Below are 18,096 nucleotides of genomic sequence, written 5' to 3'. Positions count from 1 at the left end.
GATCCCTATATTACTTTACCTAGAATTCTAATAAATGCCAAGCACTAAGAAAATCTTGGAGTCTTGTCTGCAGAATTATCTCGTGTGTGTGTGTGTGTGTGTGTGTGTGTGTGTGTGTAAAACTTGCAGTAAACTACTTCTCCAAAATTTTTTACCTAATTCTTGAAAAGGTGAGGAGTGTTTTCTCTATATTCCTTTGAAAGTAATGTACTTAGCATAGAAGAAAGGATATAAGATTTGGGGAAGTGGTTTTGAGCCAATGATGTCCAGTCAGAGACAAAACTTTGATTGAGTGATGCTAATTAACACAATAAAGATGACAAGTTTCTGAACAAGAAGAAAGCTGTGTAAAAGATGATAGCATCAATCCATGAGACACCACTTAATTTTTCACAGGACAGCTTCAATATGAAGCAACATATAATTAAAAAACAAGTTGACATCAAGAAAGAAAATTCAGGACCCATGTCTTCGTCAGGGCCCCTTCAGCACAATAAAATAAGTCATTATACATTTGTGTCTAAAATCATATTTTGCTACACTAAGGAATGAATATTATATAATAACGACTAAGGTGTCAAGAAAGTTTCATTAAGCATCTACTTAACATGACAGTGAAGTGCATAGCAGATTTAAGAAGTGTGTCCATTACAAATAATTAAAATTTTTCATTGATAGTATTTAAAAGGTTATAGCTCAGCTGTCTAGATAATTCAGATATCCAGAATGATATATACTCTGAGGATTATGATTTTATCTTCATATGAGGTAAATCTTATTTTTAAAAAATTTTTTTTATTATGTTATGCTAATCACCATACATTACATCACTAGTTTTTGATGTGGTGTTCCATGATTCATTGTTTGCGTATAACACCCGGTGCTCCATGCAGAACGTGCCCTCCTTAATACCCATCACCAGGCTAACCCATCCCCCCACCCCCTTCCCCTCTAGAACCCTCAGATTGCTTCTCAAGGTCCATAGCCTCTCATGGTTCACATCCCCCATATTGATGAACTGTCTTCAGTTTGCCTTAGTGCCTATACATATAATTTTCTCTGCAGTCAAATAATAAAAGATCTGAAGTGGGTTTTAACATCATTCTTAGTAGATAACATTATAGGGGAGGCATAAATTCATTACTGAAGCTTGTCTTCTCTTCCCATGGTTAAATATGTCTTAAATTTTGTTGCAAAATGATTTCTCATTTTGAATTTCATTTTGTAAATTCCTTCAAAAGTGAATGGGGGTCTGTGTAATCTATAGGATTATGTGGAACATTACACTTAAACCCATCTTCTTAGAGAGTGTTTCTGACTTGCATAAATTCTTATTATTGTTTTAAACAATAATGAGATAAGCAGGGGCACCTGGCTGTCTTGGTGGGTGGAGCGTGCAACTCTTGATCTCAGGGTTGTGAGTTCAGGCCCCATGTTGGATGTAGAGATTATTAAAAAAAAAAATCTTTAAAAAATAAAAAAGAGTGAGACAAGTAAATTGAATATAGCATTGATCACTATGGTTTTTATGTAAGAATGATAATGTATTGCAGGCTGTTTGCTAAGGGGTCACAGAGCAAATTTTTAGGAAAGGAAAGACTACTTTCCCATATCCTGCATATAAAGCTGTTCATCCTCAAAGTTATGAAATTAATACTTAAGGATAATTTTCCATGTATGTCAAATAAATGTAAACTGCTGATCCTAAAACAAGGAAGTTAACTACCAATTGAAAATTTTGTGCAATAGGTCATTGGTTTTTTCAGCAATAAAATTGTTTTACATTTTCTTTAATAATTGATAAGGTCTTGGGCGCCTGGGTGGCTCAGTCAGTTAAGCGACTGCCTTCGGCTCAGGTCATGATCCCGGAGTCCCAGGATCGAGTCCCGCATCGGGCTCCCTGCTCAGCGAGGAGACTGCTTCTCCCTCTGACCCTCCCCCCTCATGTACTCTCTCTCTCATTCTCACTCTCTCAAATAAATAAATAAATCTTTAAAAAAATAATTGATAAGGTCTTATTCTATTACAGACATTCTCAGTGCAATTAGTGGTATAAATTCACAGAATTACAAGACTCAAAGACTTTTCATAACTTCCAGCTCACAGAGTACAAACCCAATTCTGCAATGAAGAAATATGTATATAATGGGAGAACTCTATTAATATTTTTCTTAAACTGCAGAGAGTAGAATTAAGTGTCTTTGAATTTTTGATGTTTTGATGTTTTCATAAATACAATATAAACTTTTCAGAAACAAAGTCTTCAACTTATATATCTTCTTATCACCCAAAATGCACAGCAAAATATTTTGCATGTAATAGTCAATTAGTCAATGCATGTGGATTTACTAAGATAAATTCTGTGCATGCCAGGTTGATGATAAAATAAGAGATGCAGCAAAACAAGGTAAGGTGTTTTTCTTCTCCTTTTGTTCAGGCTAAATATTATTGCAGTGTTGTCAAAAATATCAGGCCACCTTCAATGTACCTATTTTACTAGAACTTGTTGTAACTTACTTGTACTGATGAAAAGAATCTTCCAGATGTATATGGTTGAACTATGTTCTTCAAAAAGATTTTGAAATCTTGACTCCCAATATCTGTGAATGTGACTTTATTTGGAAATAGAACATTTGTAGTTGATCATGTTAAAAAAGATTATTTGGGTGGGTCCTAATCCAATGATTCTATCCTGTAAAAGGAAGAAAATTTCTGTCAGTATGGCTGCACACAGAGAGAATTCCATGTGTAGATTAACTCTTTAATCTATCTCAAACTTCAAACCTCCAGACTGAGTCAATATTCTATTGTTTAAGTCAATCAGCTTGTAGTATTTTGTTCCTGCAACTCTAGCAAAGTAACACAATATGTGTGAGTCATAAACAATATAAAATTTAGACTTCTTTATTTAGGTGATATAAGAATGGGTTTAAAGTTTAACCTTTTTGTTATTAGTTAAAATGTGCTTTGGGAGGCAATACAATTGTTTGTGATGCAAAGTCAACAAAAATCTTATATGCAATATCAAATTTTAATTTGGTGAAATTTAAAAAAAGTCTATGTATAGACCAGTATTGGAAGTGAAAACTAAAAAAACAAAACAAAACAAAACAAAAAACCCAAAAAAATGAAAATAAAAAAAACATAGAGGAACAAATACTGTAAAGTGATCATAGACTTTCTTTTCCTTTTCCAATTTCCATTCTTTCTGCCTTTTTTCCAATTTTATTAATATTCCTTATTTTGCCCATCAACAATAAAGTGTAGGTAAATTCTATTTTCTTATGAATGGGAGGAAGGAAGAGGAACACCTTTTTTTACTTCCAGTAATAGTCATTTAAAAAAAAGTGGAAAGGCATATCATTCAGAATATACAGCCACACAGTCCCTTTAACCACTATATTTAACTGCTATATTTAACCACCATATTTATATTAGCTTGAACATTAATTCTCTACTTCATGTTATTGAAGCCCTTCCATTTTTCATCACTTCCCCTCGATTCTTTATTATCTTTGAAAATACGTATCTAATTCAACAATCTGGATACATTTTCTTTACAATATTTTTTGTTAATCTGTACATTTTTACAATCTGGATGCATTTTTCTTTACATATATGTTTGATATGCTTTGTATATAGAAGTTAGATTCCTGGGGAGGTAGTCTCTGGCAGGGAGGGCAGGGGGTTTAACATGCAGAATGTTTTTTCAGGATCCTGAGATCAACACTTACAGAAGAGAGCTGGGGTAGCAGGACTGAGCAGAGGGAGAAGTTGATGTACCATCCAAGCTCAGCAGCAGCCCTAGTCAAGCCAGTGTGGTGCTCTGCAGACAAAGTGGGACTTTTGGAGTTGTGCTGAATCAGGCTAAAATGGCTGACCCTTACACTCCTACATATATCAGTCGCTGGGTGTGGGTCACCTTGTAGCTATGGGTCACCTATAGTGACCCAATAAGTCATTGGGTGTGGGTCACCTATACAGTTCTCTGTCGCCGAACCAATCCCTTCAAGGGGCTGACAGTTCAAAGCTGTCTGGCAATAGCACTCCCCAGCAGCTGAGGCAGTAAGTCCTTCACCAAAAGGAACCTGGGTATTGCATTTCAGTGTCCACTAAATGGACAGGAGTGAGTATCTCCATGAGTTTAATTTACCTCGGTGTAAAAGATACTCTCCTAATACTCTAGAGATTGATTTTTCTTTTTTTTTTAAGATTATTTATTTATTTGACAGAGAGAGTATGAGTGAGCACAATCAGGGCGAGCGGCAGAAGGAGAGGCAGAGGGAGAAGCAGATTCCCCACTGAACATGAGCCCGAGGACTCGATCCCAGGATCCCAGGACCCCAGGATCATGACCTGAGCTGAGGGTAGACGCTTAAGTGACTGAGCCACCCAGGTGTCCCTGATTTTTCTTTTTAATTTGGAATAATTTTGATTATGAGATAAGAGCTGTTGTGCTTAAAACTTTTGTAAATGAAGAATGATTTACTTCATAAAGGAATAATCACATACTAACTTAAATTTTTAGCTTTAAGGTAACTCATATATTCTCAGGTTGACCTTGCGGGAAGCAGGGTTCACCTCTATGCCTGGACGCCCTCTCCAATTTTGAATGCTAAATGCTTTCTTACACTGATAGCTGCTGCCCTGAACTTTCAAACACTATTAGATCAGCGTGATAAAGCTGACTTGGAGCAAACACTGAGGAGTGACTCCTGTTATTTTGTCGCTGGTCACCTCTTACTGCTATCACTTAAGGGAATTTAGGCTGGGATTTTAAGACAAAATTATTTTAACTGCCGTGCCTTGGATGCCATAAACTGTCCTATTTACTGGCCCTAAACTATTTTCAGCCAGTTACTTCATACATCTGCCTAGAGAGCTCAGATTCTGCTGGGACCACAGGTAGGTATTGCATTGGTTCACCATCCTGCTGCGTAAGATCCCTGCACATTGTTTCCTTTGCTCATTAAGGTCATAATTTGAAATCAGTTTCTTCCCCAGATTTTTGTGCCCTGTATTTGGCCATGAACCATCTAGCTCCTTCATGTTAATCTCATCCTGGAAACAACCTCTTTCTGCTTCAGTTCTCTCTCTTTATTGCTAGAGAATTAAGTTCTTGTTCCCACCCTTTTTTATCATATCATTATCTCTGAGTTCGGTTTTTCCTGTGGCACTTGGTCACTTTTCTTTTATCATCACTAAACTTTTTAATTTTGTATAAATCCTTTCTGCTTACTGATAAAATTTGCTCACCCCTTTATGGCATCAATTTTGTGTATTTATTTTCCTCATAGTGGCAGAATTTCTGGTGCTCTGGTTTAAACTTGTCTCTAAATACCATGAAATTTCTACCAATAGATAGACAGAGAGGACCCCTGCCCTCACCAAAACCAAAGTGCTATTTAAAATACAAATTTTCACAAAAAATATATGTGAGTCTTAAATATTCAATAGGCCTTTATATCTTTTAATCATTTCTTTTTGTTAAAAATCTATTTTGCTTAGCTCCTAAGTTCCTTTTTGCTTTTTCTAATGTTTTATAGGTCTTGGGCAGGCAGGTTTATTATTTATCCATGAGACAACAAATATTTTGTAAGCATAAATAATAGTCATTCTGAAAGCCGGTGTACATTATGATTATTTCAGTCACAGCAAGAAGGGTTTATCTTAAATTCACTATTATTTTATGAAATAGGTATATGGTAATAGTCATAATATCAGTTAAAATAGAAATATGATTAAAAAAATAGTCTCCTCCTTGATTTCTTTAAAGTATAATGGTTTGTCTGTAGTAACCCACTGTACCCATCATCCAGACATTCTCTAGTCTATTTTTGACTGGTTACTATTGTATAAAACATAATCTTATGAAATGAATTCAGCAAAGTTGGAGGATACAAGACCAATATGCAAAAATCAGTTGTATATCTATATACTTCCAGTGAACAATCCAAAAGGGAAATCAAGAGAACAATTTCATTTATAATAGCATAAAAAGAATGAAATACTAAGGGATAAGTTTAACCAAGGAGGCTCAAGACTGGTACATTGAAAGCTATGAAACATTGCTAAAAAATATTAAAGAAGACCTAAATAAATGGAAAAACATTGCATGCTTATGGATTGGAAGACATAACATTGTTAAAATGGAATTATTCTGTAAAGCAACACACATATTAATGCAATCCTTATCAAAATCTTAATGGCCTTTTTTTTTTTTTAAAGAAATGGAAGAGCTGATTCTAAAATTCATATGGAATTCCAAGGGACCACAAATAGTCAAAACAATCTTGGAGAGAAAAAATTGGAGTACTTGTACTTCTTAATTCCAGAACTTATTACAAAGCTATAGTAATCAAATGGGTGTAGTATTGACTTAAGGATAGACACATAGATTAATGGAATAGAATTAAGAATCTAGAAATAAATCAATACATCTGTGGTCAATTTATTTCAACAGGGTGCCAAAATCATTCAATGGAAAGAATATTGTCTTTAACAAATGATGCTAGGCCAATTCGATATCCATGTGCAAAAGAATGAAATTGGACCCTTTCCTCATACTATATACAAAAAGTAAGTAAACGGACTAAAGAACTAGATGTCAGAGTGAAAACTACAAGATTCTTAGAAGCAAACAAAAGTAAATCTCATGACCTTGGAGTTGGCAATAGTTTTTTAGATATAACACCAAAAACACAAAGGAAAAAAAATAGATGAATGGGACTTCATCAAGATTAAAAATATTTGATAACAGTTCCTCTTGGGGCGCCTGGGTGGCTCAGTCATTAAGCGTCTGCCTTTGGCTCAGGTCATGATCCCAGGGTCCTGGGATCGAGCCCACATCGGGCTCCCTGCTCGGCGGGAAGCCTGCTTCTCCCTCTCCCACTCCCCCTGCTTGTGTTGCCTCTCTCGCTATATCTCTCTCTGTCAAATAAATAAATAAAATCTTAAAAAAAAAGATTAAATATATTTATGCACCAAAGGACACTATCAAGAAAGTGAAAATGAGACCCCAAAATGCTACAAAATATTTGCAAATCATATGCAAAGAATTTAGTATCCAGAGTATGTAAAGAACCCTTACAACAAAAAGACAAACAACCCAATTAAAAATTGAGTGAAGGGCGCCTGGGTGGCTCAGTTGGTTAAGTGACTGCCTTCGGCTCAGGTCATGATCCTGGAGTTCCGGGATGGAGTCCCGCATCGGGCTCCCTGCTCAGCAGGGAGTCTGCTTCTCCCTCTGACCCTCCCCCCTCTCATGTGCTCTCTCTCTCTCATTCTCTCTCTCAAATAAAATAAATAAAATCTTTAAATAAATAAATAAATAAGTAAAAATTGAGTGAAGTACTTGAATATAAGTTTCTCCAAAGAAAAAATAAATAAATAAAAATTTCGCCAAAGATATACTAATGATCAATAAGCACATGAAAAGATGCTCATCATTTGTCATTTGGGAAATGCAAATCAAAACACAATGAGATATCAAATAACACCTAGCAAGATGAAAATAATAATAATAAATAACAAATATTGCAGGGATATGGAGAAATTGGAACATCCATATATTGCTGGCATGTAAAATGGTACAGCTACTATGAAAAATGGTTTGGCAGTGTTTCAATCACTTAAACATAAAATTACCATGTGATCCAGCTATTCCATTCCTAGGTATATGCTCCAAAGAGTTTAGAACAGATGTTAAACAAAACCTTGTACATGAATGTTCATAATAGTACTATTTAGATTAGTCAAAAAGATACAAACAACCCAGATGTTGAGAAACTGATGAATGGATAAACAAAATGTGGTATATCTATACAATAGATTATCATCCAGCCATAAAGAGTAGTGAAGCACTGATCTATGCCATAGCATGGATAACTCTGAAAACATTAAGCTTAGTAAAAGTTCAAGCCAGACACAAAGGCCACATATTGTATGATTTTGTTTATATGAAATATCCAGAAGAGGCAAATCTGTAGAGACAGAAAGCAGATGAGTGGTTGCCAGGGTTTGTGGGTAGGGAGAAAGGGGTAGTGACTGTTTAATGGGTCTGGAGGTCCTTTTGGGGTGATGAAAGTATTCTGCAACTAGAACAAGCTGAGAGCTGCAACAATGTTGTGAACATCCTAAATGCTACCAAATTGCACACTTTAAAATAGTTAAAAAGGTGAATTTTATGTTGTGAATTTTACAATTGAAAATGATTTATGAAAAAAAAAATGGTGCCCCACCAAATGTATATTCTTTTGAAGTTTCATTCCTCATTAAAGTAGAAACTTCTTTCCAAATAGTTGTAATGGGTAGAATTTCATCTTAAAGTCCAAGTGAAAGAATATCTGAGGACACTTCTTTGTTATTACACATGATAGCATACGATGGTAATCAATTTGCTCAGTCTGTTAAGAAAGTTATTTAGTTTTGTAGATACTAAGTCTTGCCACCAAACAAGAAATTCTATAACTGTATTAAAGAGTGTGACGTGGATCATATGAGTAAGTCTAATTAAATGTCTGTTTTACTAAATTGTAAAATCACTAGGAAAGTTTTGGTGTCCCCTAGCATAGATCTGTGGCAGCTCTCTCCACACACTTGTCACCCCCCAGTTGTAATTCCCATCTGAAAGCGTTTGAGTCAGAAGAGCCCTGGACCTGTGTGGCATCAGTATAAATAGGTCATCACACTGATTCTTAAGTCTTCTGCCTCATTGTGGTAAAATTGATCAAACTCAGAAGGGCCATCTCTACCCAGCCTCTTGTTTTGAAAGAGCAATTATGTTCTGTAAGCACTGGCAATGCAGTCATTGATTTTGGATTCAATGGGACATTCAGGGCAGCATTGGCTTTCTGACTGGCAGCAGGAAAATGGGTAAGAACGTTTCAAACTTTATTTTAAAAAAGCGAGCAAACATTAAATTATGTGAAATCACATCTGCTCTGGCTGCTCGTATCTGAGGACTTACCTTGAGGCAGACATGAAACGTCCAAAATTCAACTTTAGAAATTCGAAAATCAACCAGCCACCCTGACTTTGGAGTCCAATACCCAAGATTCCAGCGGAGACTTGAATGTTGACTTAAGGGCTCTTTCAGATATTTAATTTTGAAACTTTTATCAGTTTCCAAGAACCAGGATCCTAGGTTGTAGCCTTGGATATAAAAGTGCAGCCCCACGACACTCACAACAAAAATCCCAGCATTGCTTCACAGGCAAAAACTGTACAGGCAAAATGTTTTCCTGGATGAAAGCTACGTTCATGTGCTGCAAGTGCAGGGAAGACAGGCTTGTAATGGAATTTTTTGTTCTTTTTGTAATGGAATTTTTTGTTCTTTGTGTTTTTTTCTAAGCTTTGTCTCTTCTGCCCCCCTGCAAGTGCCTCCACTGATGCTTTCCACTGGATTCATCTGTCACAATAGTGTCAGTGAGTGAGGAGAGTTGGTCCTTAGTCCTCCTGATACTGTTTTGGGAAGCTGACGTTAAGTTACAGTGTTTCATTTTGATTTCTACAGACATCTCTAATCCTGAAATTCTAACACACTATACACAATTTGTACTTAACTTCTTTGGTATCTTTTGTTTCTTTGATGGACGGCTGCTGCCAAAAATCAGCTTGGGTGGGGAGCTAAATTTCCAAGAAATGTAAGAACTGCATGCATAGCTAATATCCCTTAGGTTTCCTCCTGCACTCCACATGATAAACAGAGACCTGAGCCAGAGCTCCTGCCTTCTGGGATGGCCCTTACCAGTGATGGCTTTGTCTCTTACTTGAGTCCCAGTCCCCTGGTCTGTAAATCAGACATAATTGTGTTTGTCATCCCCTTTACTTCACAGGGGATTTTAAGGATTGCAAAACCACATAGCACATGACAATACAAAATGCTACGGTAATGGTTAAAATGAAGAATGACCTTGTCCCGCCAATGAGTAATTTACTCTCAGGGAGTAAGTTAGGCGTCTGGGATGTGAATAAACTCTCTCTAACCATGAGGGCGCCATTTTCAGCTGAATGCTAGAGGGCATGAAAGAATATACTGTTTCCACAGGAGGCCAGAGTACTTTTGCCCTTCCCACTATGCCTACATTTTTAAGGTAACTAAAAAGTTACAAGGAGATATTAGGCAATCTTGAGAAATTCTAATAATTAAATCTGGGAAATCATCCCAGTCTTATTGAAGTAAACTTAATTACTGAAGTAACCTCAAATGTCTATCCCTTTCATATAATAAACTGAAGTCTTTCCATGCCATCGGGTTCTCCCCCTGAAGTCAGCCTCAAAGACTAGAAGAAGGAACAGATCACAGTTGCTCTTCACAGCTCATGATAGCTTTTCAAATTATGAATTTATACTAGCTTCTTTTATTCTATTTATAAATGGATTATTATCACATTGTAATGATGTATAGTCTTCAAGTTCACAACTTATTTTCGAAGCTAGTGATCATTTTGCATGAGTTTGCTAGGACCCGCTAGGGTAACAGAGTACCACAGATCAGGTTGCTTAAATGACAGGAAGGCATGTCTCGTGTTTCCTGGAGACTAGAGAAAATGCATGGCTAGATTGGCTCTGAAGGCTGTGAGGGAGAAATCTGTTCGATTCCTCTCTCCTAGCTTCTGGTGGTTCGACAGTAATCTTTGGCCATCATTAGCTTCTCCTTCATCACCTTGATCTGTGCCTTTATCTTCACTTGGCATTTTCTCTGTGTGCATGTCTGTGTCCAAATGTCCCCTTTTTATAAAGATGCCTGTCGAATTGGATTTAGAGACCCACCTTACTCCAGTGTGACCTCATCTTAATTTAACTAATTACATCTGCAACAACTCTATTTCGAAATAAGGTTGTACTCTCTGAGGTATTAGGGCTTAGGACTTCAACATATGAATGGGGGGCACAGAATTCAAGCCATAACACAACGGTATTAAATCTAAATTAAATGTATTCAAGCAAAGCAAGAAATAATAACTCATGATAGTTTGAAACTTGTATCTGAAGTCATATTCACTTTTTCCATACTCTCCATGGCTTTTTAGATTTCTGTTGCATCTTTAAGCTTTTATTTTCAATGTCTACATAGTGTCAATTGCTTCTATTCAGAGGTCTTACAGGTTCTCTTTCTTACCCTTTCTAGAGCAATTTCTACATTTTTAGGATTCTCAATTCCATTACCATTGTTTGGATTACCACTTCATGCATGGGTTATATATCATGTGTTCACTCAAAATTAATAAATGCTTGAAAGCCACGCACCTGAAGCTGGGTTTTAATGAGTGTGCATGGTAGTAGATCTATGAACTTGGGCAAGTGAGTTTCCTTGCCAGTAAAGGGATTCATTTGTAATAGGGTTTTAGCGAGAACTATATAGGATACTGAAAATAAATTTGGTAAAGCTGTGGCCATAATGCTTGAGACTTAGCAAATGCTCCAGTTTTTCATTTAATTATTCAAAATGGCTCTGTGTTATCTGCAAATTGAAGGGAAAACAATGCAGACTTATATGGTTATTCAACTATTTATATAAGACTACATCAGTTTTTTTTTCTAGGTTACATTGCTATAACAAGTGACCCTCCCATAAATCTCAAGTAGTTTATAAAAACAAAGGGATTTTTTGGGTGTGTGGTTTTGTTTTTGCTTTTTTCCTTGTTCCTGTTTTGTATTAGCTACTTGTCACAATAGTTCTGCTCCTGCCCCACATTTCCGCCTTACTCCAGAATGCAGACTAAAAATAGAGCCTGAAGGTCCTATCTAGAACATGCTATTCTTATAACAGAGGAAAGGGGACCAAACCAAATTAGGCAATGGGCTCTCAGAATTTCTGGTCACAATTGCCATTATTCTCACTTCTTCTCAAATTCCATTGCTCAAAGCAAATCATTTGGACTAGCATGGTATCATGAGGTTGGAAGGTTACTCCTTCCACCGAAAGGTACTGCAAGTCACATGATAGACGAAATATGTAATCTAATAGGGTAGGAGGGATAAAATAATTTAGAACATAAGACAATCTGTCAGCAAGACCATTCCTAGTTCTGATACCAGAAAAACACCAGGCTTAGTATTGTTCCCTCTGTAGATGTGCCCTTTTAGTTCTACCCATTGTTGTTCTTCTTCTTCCTAATCTGCTGGAAAAATATAATAATTGTAACCTTGAAATGACTAATATTGATACCCCTCATCAAAGGCTTTTTGAAAAACATCTCATTGTCATACTTTTGTCCACATGCATGATTAATCCCTTCAAACTTCCCAAACCAACATAATCTTTCCTCCTATGAAGATTCATACTTGCTTTCCATAATTTATCCCCAAGTATTTAGTGGTCTGGTAGACATCTTTTGTTTCTGCCTACTTAGGAACACTTTTTGGCTTCTTCTAGTCATAAACCCCCCCTTTTTTTTCTTAAATTACCCTTTAACCATTTTCAGTCTCCTGTCTCAGTTGGGTATTCTGTGCTTTAAAGCAATATGAAATTAAAAAGAAAGGATCATTATGCACTACAATTTTCTCAGAGAAATAGTTCAAGAAAAAATCCTCCAAAGTATAGGTAGAATTTGGGTAAGTAATTGGGAAGAATTCTGGATGAAAGAATTAGGGTGAAACACAATACAGATGATCAAGGCCAGGAGTAAGCTCAGCAGGACTGGAATCGTAGAGTGCTTTAGGGGAGAAAACAAACAAACAAACAAACAAACAAAAAGAAAGAAGCTTGGGATAAGCTAAAAGTGACTTTTGGTGACAAGCAAAGATAATTAGACTTTACCTTGTCAGCAATAAGGAATTTACAAGGAGAGAATAGAATAGTGAAAAGTACACACACTTTATACCACAGTGCTTAAAAGCATGGTCTCAAATCGTTTTCCCTGGATTTGAATCCTAAACAATTACTTACTAGCTGTATAAACTTAACAGACATTTCACAATTTTATTTCTCATCTACAGTGGGAATATATATTTTCTATGGAGTTAATGTTCATGTGTAGTTACCACCATCCGCTCTATTTTAAGCGTGGAGGGCGTTACTACAGAATATTAATGGCTTTTGGAAGCACTGACTGAAGAAAACAGTATTTATGCTTAGATCTGAAAGTGAGGCCCAAAGCTGCACTGCAGAACTGGACCAGCACAGGATGCCACTGCCATACTGAGACATTACCCCTACCTCTCCTACGTACAGAGAGTCAGGGCATCTCCGCCACAGTTTACGATAGAAAATGTCAACCTCTGAAACAAATAATACATTATATGTTAATAATAAAAAAAAGAATAAAAAAAAGAAAATGTCAACCTCCAGTTCTGTGTCTCTCTCAACTTCACTCAGTTCATTCAACTTCAACTTCATTCCCATTTTGCATGAATGCATGTGAACGATGCCCTGAAAGCTTGTCTGGAAATGGGTCTGGGGAATGTAGTACTTGGCGATCCCACCTCTGAACCCAGGAAGGCACATGGGGAAGAAATTAGATTCATGTGGAAGGAGCCAACCCACATTATCACCTCCTAACTAACTTGGGGTGGCTGTGAGGAGATGACATTCTGTGTGTCAGACCTTCCCTATGATGTCTGACAGATGGTAAGTGCTCACAAAAGATTTTAGGATCATAGATTTGAATAAAGGAAAAACCAGAAGCAAAGGAGTTGTTTATGACATCATTGCTGTAGTTTAGAACAGAAGAAATAATGGCACAAAATGAAAATGAAAATTGTTGTAAATATGAACAGGAGAATAGACATTTGAGCTATTTCAAAGGCATGACGGACAGGATTCAATGATAGAACATAACTGCTAGTTTCTATGTTTATTGTCCAGATTGCTAGTAATTTTCAGTTATAAGACTACTTGTTTTACTCCAACATGCATATTAGAAAGGGAATCACATCAGTTTCAGATAGCAGAATTGGTTGTCCATAGTCTTCTTGTGTCCTCAGACCCAAATATTGTTAGGGCGGATACCTGAAGAGTCTGTGGCAACTCAGCCTTCTCTTTGAAAAAGTAAATCTCAATAAATATGTATTGATGGCTCTTAAGCAATATCTGAACATTTAAAAAGGTATTTACCTAAAACCAGAAATGAAATTAATATGCTGGTTTTTTTTTAAGGTAATTTATTTATTTATTTATTTGACAGAGAGAGCACACCAGCAGGAGGAGCAACAAAGGAAGAGGGAAAAGCAGGCTCCCCAATGAGCAGGACCCTGAGATCATGACCTGAGCCATAGGCAGACGCTTAACCCACTGAGCCACCCAGGCATCCCTGGGTGTTTTAATCTTGTAAGTCAAAATATCTCCATGTGTAGACAGAAGTCATTAGTGGAGAGAAAGTTAAGCCTTTTTTTTCCTTCTTCTTCTTCCTCTTTTTTTTTTGGTTGTCAAATGATCCTTTATTGAAGTATTTTCCTTTGTAGTTCTTAACTAGCTGGGCTTTCCACCACACCACTATTGATGTTATCTATGATGTCATGGGGTAGCAGCCAGCAACATTGCAGCCTACAGACTGGGCAGTCCCCAGGATCTCTTTAATGATTCCAGAGAGTTCTCTGGCTAAAGATCGGTGTCACATCAGTCAAGCAAGGTTGACAGTTTCATCAAAAGTGATGTTTCCACTGGCTTAATGTTTTCTGCTTCTTTTTATCTCTTGGAGGTTCCTTGAGGGCTTTGATAACAAGGCAGAGGCAGAAGGTACCTTGTCAATCTGTCCTTGCTGTTCTAAATGGTCAGCTCTTCACTGTCAGCCTCAGACCCTTCCAATCACTGGTTGCCTTAGAGACAAACCCAGAGGGGTGATCTTCAGTGCCCCAACCCATGCACCTCAGGTATACGACTCTGATCTCGTTGGGGTCAAACTTAGGCAGCATGGTGGAGGCGGCTGGTGTCGAACGAACCTGGATTTGGGATGACCGAAGACAGCTGCTACTTTGCCTCCTCTGAGCTGAAAGCCAAAAGCGAGAAAGTTAGATCATTTTATGCAAGACATTTATTTCCCTGAAAAATGATTACTAGTAAGGCCAAAGAATGTGTTAATTCCAAATGCTCAGTAGGACATCCAGCTTCACTAGGTTATATACTTTTCCAGGAAGCCAGTACTAGAGTTCTCACAGTTTTCCCACAGTTTACAAGAGGGGAGGAATTATTCACTTAGCACCTTGTTCATGTACTTTGTACATGAATAATGGCCTGTTTTTTTGTGATCTTCGGTCAAGGTCTTTGGCCCTCAATCTTCTGACTGCTTCTGTTCATCTCTCTCCATCTCCCTCTCCCTCTCTCTCTCTCATTCTCTCCCCCTCTCTTTTTCCTTTTCTTCTGCTTATATACAAACAATACAGGCTAGTTAGTTTAACTAGAATCTTTTACTGATCACTGATTTTTGTCTGCTTAAGGTGATTGCTTAGCTAGTACAAAGTGACACTTAGTATATTTGGTGACCCAGACTGATCCCTTGAATGATGCTGATTCCTTAGGCATTCAAGACTTATTGGAGATTTTCTAACCTTTAAACCCCTGAGTATGTGGGCCAGAGTAGAGGTGTGTTACATCTTTGTTCTTAAGAACATTCACTTTAAAAGTGATGAGAAATGAATTGTCTGCTTCTGTACATGTTTATCTCTTGTTACGTAGGAAAATGAAGTCAGAATTAGTTTAAAGATAAAAATTTTAGATATAATGTGAAAGACTGGAACATGTTTACATTGCATCAATAAACCATTATACCATGGGGTTATAGAAAAACATTTAAAAATATGAACAAGAAAATTAGCATTCATTGAACACTTCCTATGTACCAGGTACTATAGGGAGCATTTTACATATATTCTCCCAATTATTTCTTTTAACAATCAGATGTGTTAAAGACTATTATCTCTACTTTACAGAGCATACTGAGGTTTAGGAAAATCAAGAAACAAGTCTATGTCACACATATGCCGCTAGGAAGAGCAGTGGTAGGAACCAGGCAGACTGATTGCATACCCAGAAGAAATAGACATGTGGATGTATCATGTGAACTAAGATCTTAATTTCTTAATGCTAATATGAAATTGATTCACTAAGCAGTTTCTCAGGAAAAGCAAATACTAAATGTCACAACAGATGGAATGCTAGTTTGTTGTCTTATTCTGCCCTTTGGATGGTTCAAGCTATTGCTTCTGGCTTCAGAATTTCAGTTAGGAAAGTCAAAGTAAGGAAAAGTAAATGAGAAAGAATAGAACCACAATGGGCAAATCTTTCAGAAGGACAAATTTGGGATATATTTCAATAAGGAAATGAAAAGGGAATATTGCTTATCTCTAAACTACTTTTTAAAGAATAAGAGTTGTGTGTGGGGGGGTATTTGTTCATTCCATTCCTTATGCAGCAATTTTGTAATATATGTTGTGATATCTACATGTAGCATACATTAGTGTTGCTTTCATCTGCAGAATCCAGAGACTCAGCTATCATTTCTTTGTTTTTTTCTGCTTATTTTCATATTTAATCACACATGTTAAGAAAGTTTGTGGCCAATGAAATGCCTACTTCGAGACCTGTGGCCAAGTGGAGGGGATTTCCAATTTGCTCATCACTCTTAGAAGTCATATGGAGTTAAGACAAAGGGACACATGAGCTACCAGCCTGCATCTTAGACTTCCTCCCACTGAAATACTGTCATAAATTCTAGTAGTCACTATCAGAAAAGGTGCCTATGCAACGTCCCTTTGATTCCTTGCCATTTCCAGGTTTTGCGATAACTTATGGTAGCTTAGTGAGCTAAAGGCTCACTTTGACTAAATCCTAGGCTTCTTTTTGTCTTTCTTTGGTCTACCTTATGACAGTGAAACCAGCCCGAAGGACCCAGCCTGGCAAGGTAAATTCCCAATGATTTATGCAATGTCACTTTCTTGATGATTAACCTGAATAAATCATGGTGGTATTTTCAGCAGTGATACAGCTGCCCTTTATATTCTTATCAGTTTTCCCAGCAAGAAGAAATTAGTCCAGTCCTCCCATTGATCTTGTGAGGAAAATTGTACCTCACAGCAGGGGTTCTAATGATAAACAATGAACACTACAAATCACTTATCAGCTTACTTTTAATCAATAAAACTTCTCACGATACATTATTCTAGCAATTGGTCTAAATCACTGTGCCTATAACTGTTGTTTTCAAAACCTTTTAATCTAATTGGAAAATCTTCCTTTGTACTAGTAATAAACACTCACTAAACTGTCTGCACATAATTGAGCTATAGTAATTTATGGGTGCTCCCTTACTGTTTTGTCCCCTCTTTAATCAGACAGACCATTTTATGTCTTTAACTAATGAAATCTAAAAATCCACCCAGTAGATCTGATCAAATGTCACTAGTGACTAAATCTTCATTAACACTGGCAGGTTCCAAACCTGACGTCCGTCCATCTTGATTTAATTATTGTCTCACAACTGTCCTCTTGTCAGGTGGCAAACACCTTTTCTCCATTTCTTCAAATAGCACACCTTCATCAGCAGGTCTACGGAAGATCTGCAGGAGTAAAGCACAGCCTCTGGCAGCAAGTCTATGAGAGCGCTAGGGATGGAAACAGGGTCATCTCCAGTATAATCAATTCCATGTCTCCTGGTCATGAGCACTGCTTCTGTTTCTGTTTCTTTTGCAACTTTTTCTACTTCTTATCTTTGTCAGTAAAAAAATGCACTTCTATCAATGCACTCAAGGTGTTCAAGCCCTGATAAATTAATTTATGCTACCCAAGGTCAGAAAAGAACAAAAGATAAACCAATATCCTGTTAAGAGGAATAAACTATTCCCACAATAGCTGATTATTACAGTAGGAAAGTTTTCTTGGGAAACTAAGATTGGAGCAAATGGAATTAGATACTAAGCTTGGAGAAGTGTCACAAAGCTGGCACCTGCAATGACCAGCCAGATCCACAGGAAGGTTTTCATTAACTATATTCAACATGAAACTGAAAAGCACTTATTTCCCTGAACTGTTCTCAGAAACACTGACTGATCAGGTTTATTTTGAAAGTTCCTTTTTGTCCCATCTGCCTCATTTTGAAACATGCCCTCATATCATTTATGTAATTCCAAAAAAGGATGCCACTCACAAGTGACTCGGGT

At 36.9% G+C, this 18,096-nt stretch overlaps 2 long non-coding RNA genes across 4 annotated transcripts in view; one reads left to right on the top strand and one right to left on the bottom strand.

The window, feature by feature from the left end:
- Positions 1 to 4,012: 4,012 nt before the first annotated feature.
- LOC141372636 (uncharacterized) lies at positions 4,013 to 14,234 on the top strand. The gene is made up of 3 exons (XR_012377982.1): positions 4,013 to 4,126; positions 4,233 to 4,396; positions 14,130 to 14,234. It is a non-coding gene; the product is annotated as an uncharacterized lncRNA (long non-coding RNA).
- Positions 14,235 to 14,793: 559 nt separating this feature from the next.
- The window catches only part of LOC141372637 (uncharacterized), a 309,547-nt gene continuing 306,244 nt past the window's right edge, over positions 14,794 to 18,096 (bottom strand). For 2 of the 3 annotated variants that reach the window (XR_012377984.1, XR_012377986.1), the window contains one exon: positions 14,810 to 14,930. This is a non-coding gene — a long non-coding RNA (uncharacterized lncRNA). Of the gene's footprint in view, positions 14,931 to 18,096 lie in introns of all 3 variants that reach the window. The other variant, XR_012377985.1, reaches the window with a different exon arrangement.

This window comes from Callorhinus ursinus, unplaced genomic scaffold (genome assembly GCF_003265705.2).
Source record: "Callorhinus ursinus isolate GAN/ISIS: 27379988/994484 unplaced genomic scaffold, GSC_fseal_2.0 scaffold4, whole genome shotgun sequence".
Taxonomy (NCBI): domain Eukaryota; kingdom Metazoa; phylum Chordata; class Mammalia; order Carnivora; family Otariidae; genus Callorhinus; species Callorhinus ursinus.
Note: the sequence above shows the minus strand (reverse complement) of the source record. Positions and strands in the feature narration are given on the sequence as shown.